An 8,496-nucleotide genomic window follows, 5' to 3' on the forward strand; every position below is an offset into this window, starting at 1 on the left:
TTTTTTTTTAATTTGGATGTGCTCCCTTCTTTTTTTTTTTTTAGTAAGATTTTCTAAAGGTCTGTCAATTTTGGTAATTTTATCAAAAAACCAACTCATTGTTTTGTGGATTCTTCTATGATTTTTTGGGACTCTGATTCATTTAATTCTACTTTAATTTTAATGATTTGTTTCCTTCTAAGAGATTTGGCTTGGTTTGTTGCTCTTTTTCCAAGAGCTTAAGGTGCATCATTAAATTGTTGGTTTGAAATGTTTTCCAATTTGTTAATGTAGGCACTCAGATCTATATATTTTCCTCTGAGTACTGCCTTTCTGTGTCCCAAAGGAGCTGGTATTTTGTGTGCTCCTTTTTTGTTAAATACCATAAACTGTTGAATTTCTGCTCTGATCTCCTCAATGTCCCACTGGTGATTCAACAATATATTTTTGAATCTCCATGAGTTACACAGTTTTCGATAGTGGAAATTGGTGTTCAGTTCCAGTTTTATACTGCTGTGATCTGAGAGAATGCAGGGAATAAATTCAGTGTTTCTGAATTTGCACAGGTTTGCGTTCTCACCTAACATGTGGTCTATTTTAGAAAATGTTCCATGTGCTGTTGAAAAAAAACAACACATATTCTGGTATTGCTGGGCAGAATAATCTGCAGATGTCTGTTAGGTCTAATTGATGCATGCAATTGTTCAATTTTGAAGTTTCTCTGTTGAGTTTTTTTCTGGTTGATCTATCCAGAGGTGACAGTGGTGTGTTAAAGTCAGCAACAATCACTGTGTTTGGATCTATGTCTATTTTTACTGTAAGTAAAGTTTGTTTGATGGACTTTGGCATGCCGGCATTTGGTGTGTAGATATTTAGGATGGTTATATCCTCCTGAAGGAGAGATCCCTTTAGTAGTATGTAATAACCTTCTTTGTTTCTTCTCACTAATTTGTTTGAAGTCTGTTTTATCTGATATGAGGAGAGCAACTTCAACCTGTTTATGGGGGCTGTTTGCTTGATAGATTTTATTCCAGCCTCTCACTCTCAGAATATGTTTGATTGAGGTGGGGGGGCAAGATGTGTCTCTTGAAGACAGTAGGAATATGGATATTGCTTTTTAATCCAAATAGTCACTTTATGTTATATACAGAGTTAAGTGCATTGATATTGAGGGTTAGGATTGAAAAATATTTATTAGTTCCTGCCAGTTTTCCTATTATTTTAGGGACTGTTACTTGTCAATTCTTGCTTTAATTACCTGGTATGGTTTTTAGATGTCATTTCTCTGTCAATAACATGTTTGTGTTGATTTTGTGTGTGTGTGTGTGTGTGTGTGTGTGTGTGTGTGTGTGTGTGTGAGTCATGGGGCTTGAATTTGGCCTGGGGGCTGTCACGGAGCTCTTCAGCTCAAGGTTACCTCCCTATCCTTGAACCAAGCCCCACTTCCTGTTTTCTAGGGCTTAATTGGAGATAAGAGTCTCAGGTCCTTTTGTACCCAGGCTGGCTTTGAATCTTGATCCTCAGATCTCAGCCTCCTGAATAGTTAGGATTACAGGCATGAGCCATCTTGCCCGGCTTTGTGTTGATTTTTCATCTTTGAGAATTTTCTGTAATGCTGGTGTGGTTGATATATACTGTTTCAATTTTTCATTGCTGTGGAAGGTTTTTTCTTTCTGATGTGTTACAGCAGTTGCTCTTTATTTTTCTTTTGCACGTAGTACTCAGACTCTAGGATGGGTGCTATTTAACACTTTTGCTACAGAATATTTGCCTTTGTTGCCCATATATTTTTTTTTATTAGCATTAATTAGTTTTACCAGAGGGTTACATTTTGGCATGCCCATATAGGCATACAAAGTACCTTAACTAGATTTACTGCTTCTGTCATTATTCCTCATCCCATTCTTTCCCAAGTCTCAAGCCAATCTCAGCAAGCATCAGCTGTGGAAGGTTTTTATCTTTCCCTCAGGTATGAATAAGAGCTTAGCTCGATACAGTAGTTTTGGTTGGTAGTTCTTTGTCTTTAGGGCATGGCATACATCATTCCAAGCTCTTCTTGCTTGCACAGTCTCTGCTGAGAAATCTGTGGTTATTCTGATTGGTTTTCCTTTTTAGGTGATTGTTCTCTTCTCCCTGGCCACTTTAAGGATCCTTTCCTTAGTATCTTTTGATCCTGTACAGATTATAATGTGGTGGTGATATGTCCTTCTCCTCCCTTCCCTCCATTTCCCCTCCTTCCCTCCATCTCCCCTTCTACCCTCCCTTCTTTTATTCTCTCCCTTTTCCTTGCATGTTCCCACCCTCCCTAGCTCCCCCCTCTCCCTCCCTTTCTTCCTCCCTCCTTTCCTTCCTTCCTTCCTTCCTTCCATCCATCTTTCCTTCCTTCCTTCCTTCTTTCATCATGTGCAAAAGACTATACAAAACTTTGAAATTATGGAAATAAGTAAATGATAAACAGAAATGAAATAGAGTCTTTCATTCTTAATATTTTCTACTTACTAGAGAGTTCCTTGTTATTTGAAATAAACTGGAGTTGGGGGACATCCTTAGTTTCTTGTAAGTAGACATATTTCTGTCCTTGGGTGACAGTGTGAACACCTTTTCCTTCTTAAAGAGGACTTTAACCATTTGTATCTTCTTTCATCTTTCAGCTTTTAGGCTATCAGTTATGTCTGTTGGCAATTAATTGGCCTTTCATTGTCTTGCTTTGGTGCAGGGTCCTGAGTTCAGCTCTTATCACCCATGCATTCCAATCTTCTCATCAAATGATAACAACATATTAGGTGAAAGAGTATATCATTTCTAATGTTATGTTAGATTTTAAAACACCCTAGATTGTGGTCAAATATCCCTGTCATATATTTTGAACATAAATATTGTCAAAATAAGCACCATTTTCTCTTTGGAATGTTAATCTTTTGATATAAATGTAAAACTTTATGTTTATTCTGTTAAAATTCATTTCATTGGCTTTGTCCCAGCGACAAGGTCCTGATTAAACTAACACAGACAGTTGCCAATGCAGAGGAAATTATGAGGAATTAAAGCTATCACCAAACAATCTTAAATCAATTTTTTTCCTGCTTTCTACCAGTCTAGATTTCAATTTAATAAATTTTAATAATATTAAGAGTAAAATGTTCTAATAATAATAAAATGTCTAAAATTTTCTGGTTAACACTAGAATGCTTCCATCATAAAGGAGTGTTCCATTAATCCATTAGTCTGAAAAAAAATGTCATTGTAGCCACTTGCTTCTCTGACAAGAAGGCAAAGGTGAAAGTTATAATGAAAGAATGAAATAAAATTTACAGGAAAAGAAGCTTTGTTAGGAGAAGACAGATCTATTTCACTAGGGGAAAATATATTTTATTAGATTAAATGCTATTAATATGTACACTAAAAATAAACCTATATACATAGCCCAGATTGACATATATAAATGCCAGTACTGTAATATGTAGACATGCAGTTGTCATTGTTATGATTTTACAGATGGAACTGAGTCCTGGGGAGGGCAAGTAGCCCAGAATTTCAGGGCAGTGAGTGGCAGAGACAGTGTCTGAAGTCTGAGCTGTGTAATCAAGTGTTATTTTTCTCTATTTCTTTCTCCTCTGCTGTGAGATTCAAGTTCAATACACATATCTTCTGGGGGGACAAGTTATAACTGATTCAAAAATAAGAAAGGGGAATGAAAACACTTCTTAAAAAGTGTTTTGTCAGGACTTGGGTACAGTTTTAAATTTCCTAATTATTAAGCTTTCCATTCAATTTTCTTCCAAGAAAATGACTCAGTCTTGGAAGTTGCCTTGCAGTGCTGCTTAGGAGTAAGGGTTTTGGAATAGCATGGGAGAGACAAGATTGATCTAATGATAAACATACTCTGGAGAAGAAAGTTCATTAAATTTAATGTTGTGGTATTCAAACTGGAGAAATGGTCACCTTGCCTTGAATCTCCATATGAGAGAGAAATTAACTTCTTGATGAGAACCAGAATGCTGGCATGTTGTATTTAAAAAAAACAATTAATTTCTATAATGACTCAGGGATTAGTCCATTTATTTGTTTATTCTTCAAAGAATTAAACATACCAAACTAAAACCTGGGAGTATAATGGCTAAGCTGAGAATCCTCTGCTCCCACTACTTGTTGATTAAACAAAGATAGAAAAGAATCAATGCTACTTGGCTGATAATAAAGATCTCTGCTGTCAGTTGCAAAATATCATCAGTCTTTCTTGGCTTTCCATAATCTGATCCTATGTGGATCATTTGTCTTACTACCCAGTGTTCAGCACCAATTAATGCCTTTTCCCTTGTACAGTATATTCACACTTTACACAAATATGCTTAGTCTACCTCTGTCCCTTCTTTCCCTCTTTTTCCTTTGATTGTCTACAGTATGCTAGCCACTGTTCTGACTCTTGGTTTCCATCAGAAGATCAGATGTTTTCTACCCTCTTGGGCTTACGATGTGAGGATTTAGTTATTTGGCTTATTTCCTCCTGTGGAATATCCATGTTATAAGTATTAGCCCCTTCTCAATTTCCCTCACCCTCATTCAGACTGTTGTGGTTCTAGTCTAGGTTCCTGCATTAACTGATACTTCTCTGGGCCTCAGAGATGGAGGCCTCAATTATGGGATAAATGAAGCTTATGAAAGTTATCTATCTATCTATCTATCTATCTATCTATCTATCTATCTATTTATCTGTCATGTATCAATTTATTTATTTTTTCAGTCCTGGAGAATAAATCCAGTTCTTGAGCATGCTAAGTAAGTGCTCTATCTCTGAGTTACATCCTTAGCTCTTATTGCCCAGCCTAACCTGGAACTTTCTGTGTAACTAAGGCTGGTATAGAACTTGAGCTACTCTTACCTCTACCTCAACCTAGTTCTTGGATTACAAGTGAATAGTAGCTTTATAGTGTGCAGTATCCTACTTCATGCTGTTGAGGTGGTTAAATAAGACAATGCACAGTAAGTACTACCTATAATCTCTGGTTCATAATAAGTGTATAATGAAAACTGAGAGAAAGCTATGCAATCAATAGGAACACTTTATCAAAATATGTAACAATTCAAAACTTTGCTTCCTAAAGCTATCAGATATAACCAGACTGCATAAGAATAGGATTGTAAAGGAGACAGAAACGCAAGCAAAATGTCTATGGATGTAAGTCAGACAAAGCTTACCTAGGATACGTTTGCATGTTTCTGTGGTCATGGAAGAGCTCTATCTGGTGTCCTTGAAGTGCTGGCTACTGGACTTCAACAATGCCAGAAGTGAAATGGTTTATTTCCTCTAGAAAATATTTTGAAGCAATATAAGTACCATAAAATAATAAATGAAATTCTATGAATTGTTCTGCTTAAAAATTTTAATATTCCCATTTTTATTGATCTTAGATCTAACCTGTTGTTTGATTTCAAAGAATATATGTCTCCTCTAACGGGGCCAGGAGTTCGGCCTAGTGGTAGAGTGCTTGTCTGGCATGCATGAAGGCCTGGGTTTGATTCCTTGGCATCATATACATAGAAAAAATCTGTAAGTGGTGCTGTGGCTCAAATGGTAGAGCTCTGGCCTTGAGAAAAGTCCAAGAACAGTGCTCAGGCCCTGAGGTCAAGCCCAAAGACTGGAATCTCTATCTCTAGGTTTTTTGTTTCTGGAGATCCTTTAAGGTAATTGTAGAAAGTCACTCAATGAGTAGGGCAATAATATACTCAAAGCACGCAAACAATGGAATTTCTATTGTAGGTACTTTGAAAAACACTTTCTTAAATATTATCTTCCTTAGTCTAATGTGAGATCATCTATCCTAGCTAGATGGGACTCAGTAAGGTTATTCTCATTCTTTTGATAAGAAAACGGATACTCAGATGAACAGCTTGGGGTAGTAATACGGTAGTATGGACTATAGGAAAGTCTGGGGGCCCAAGGAGATGGAGGTCTGGTTTGGCTATAGTTCTTTGGGCTTTCATATTCTCTTTTGTCAAATCTAGAGTTTGAATATGATGATTCCTTTAGTATGAATTTTCTATGATGGTTCTATTAAGTTCAATATTGTGCAGCAGTTTAGGATAAGGGCAGGATCTGAGCATGAATTTCCCTGGTTCAAATCAGTACAGTCCCTTCACTGCCACCAGCCTTCCCAACAGGCCATCACCCTGTGAGTGCTTTGACATTTACTTATGAAGTAGTCTCCCAGAATGATTACGGGTGTTGATAGGAAACTATTTCCCTTCCTCTCCCATGTGCTTTGGCACCGATCTTTGTTTGGGCAAGTTGTCCCAATTGTGATCATTATGCACTTGGTTATTTTTGTTCTAGTGCCCAGAAGCCTGTGGGACATGGATGCCTGGTAAAAGAATTTACAGTCAATTTAGTCCACCTGAGTTGTTATACCATTAGCCCATTTTCAGAAATGGATTTATTTTCTTAAAATTGACAATTCTTGGTGATCTGTATGGGCTATTGTTGAGATCACATCATAAATTTGGGAAAGAAAGCTACAGACATTAGAACTGAATTAAAAGGGTTTCATCTTGGATGTAGGGGTGCTATATATGGGGTCCAAGACCCTTGACTGCCACCGGTCACCTGCTCAAGCTTGATAGATGATTACCCTTTTTAGATTTCAGTTGCTTCATTAGAGACTGTGTTTACTAATACACATCTCCTAAGATGAAGCTACTCATGTTCTGCATTTAAAATAACGTTTGGGGCATTGTAGGTACTCATTAGACATTCACGATTACTATCAATTTATAACTCTCATTTTAAAATGACAGAAGATGAGCTCCAAAGCAAAAATCTTTTACAATGCCAAATTTAATAATGCCTCCACAGCAAAAACTCAGTTGTCCTTTTCTATTTTCTTTCCATTCATGTCTCCTTACAACTTTATTTAAATAATGACTTCCCATTTGGGGCACAGGAAGTGCTTATAGGTACTGCAAGATACAGATAAAGAACCACTAGAGTAAGCTATCTTGCTAATGTTTAAAAGAAGCATGACAATTTCATCATATGCAAAAATTTATGCAGAATTTTATATGCCATATTCTGAGTCTAACTCTGTTTTTGTTGGCCATTGTGATTATTATGCCCACCTTGTCTATGGAGGTTATCTGCTGTGAATGGGCTCTGTCTGGGAACTCCGCATTCCCACTGAAATCAAGGAGTCCATGTCAATAGTAGTATCTGTCCTATAGAGAACAAGAATCAGAGAGGTTGTAAAGAATCTCTGTGTCCCTCTCCCATTTCCATGCCTCTATGTCTGCTATGGTCTTGACACATAACTCATAAAGAATTGGTGTTCAGAAAGGATACGCTGCTGTCCCTCTCATTTTAGGGTCTCTTGAGAGGGAGGTCTTGGATTTCAATGGAGGGATTTCCTTTATGAGGGAAACAATAGTAGTTTGGTCAAACTGCAGTTAAGACTAATACCTGACATTTATTCTCCATAATTAATGGAAGAATCATATTTTACTGGTTAAGCTATTTATTTTCTACAGCAGAGAAAACTAATTGCTTCCCGACAATAGGATAGAGGGTAATATTTAGAATTGCTGTGATTATTTCAGATCTTGATATTAATGTCCAAAAATGTTTAGGAGATTTATACCCTTTAGAAATAATACCCCCAAAGGATCAAAAGTTACAGTTAACTGTAATCTCTTTATTTCGTGTACATACATAGACTATTTGTCTTTTTTGTTTTCTACTGTTTTATATAAGTAGTGTTCATTGTGATTCATTTTGAGAATTAGTTTTAAGGTTACAAAATAAGTTGAGATTGTGATTCAATTCAGCTGTCTCAGGGGTATCTGGAACACAACGCCTGTGAAGGAGTATTGCACTTTCACCAATTTCACATGCAAAGAACAATGCATACAAAGTTCGAGAAGTCATTTCTAACTTTTGATGATACTAATTGTATTTAGAATTTAGTTATAAACATAACTACATAGACATAAAAACTATGATGGGCTATATATTCTATAGACATAATGTTTCATTACATATATTAATATTTATCTATGACATACAAACCCTCAGCTTAATTTTAATTATGTTCTAAAATCTATGTGCCAGTGTTTGTATATAGAGATTCCCTTCTTGAATACTTGTTTGTTAAACATGACATTTGAAATATGATGCAAAAAATCAATGCTCATAAATACTTTAACAAAAATGCTATTACTTCTGTTTATAACTTTAAATGTAGATGGATATTTCTAATTTTTAACTGCTGCTTCTCAGCTCTCATTTATTTGTCTATACTTTGCTTTATATTCATGGAGCTATGCATCTGTGGATTACATTTCAGAGTCTTCTTTGCTAGACAGTTTTCTGTTATGTTCTCTCACAGAAGGACATGATGAGGGTCTGACAAAATGGAGAAAAGAAAATAGTTTATATCAGTAGCTGAATTTACTGCACACATACGGCCTTCAGGTATGTCTATCAGATTTGTCTTTCCAGTAACTTTTCTATTTATTTGGAATTTTATT

This window comes from Megascapheus bottae, chromosome 19 (assembly GCF_031878675.1).
Source record: "Megascapheus bottae isolate mThoBot1 chromosome 19, mThoBot2.hap1, whole genome shotgun sequence".
Taxonomy (NCBI): Eukaryota; Metazoa; Chordata; class Mammalia; order Rodentia; family Geomyidae; genus Megascapheus; species Megascapheus bottae.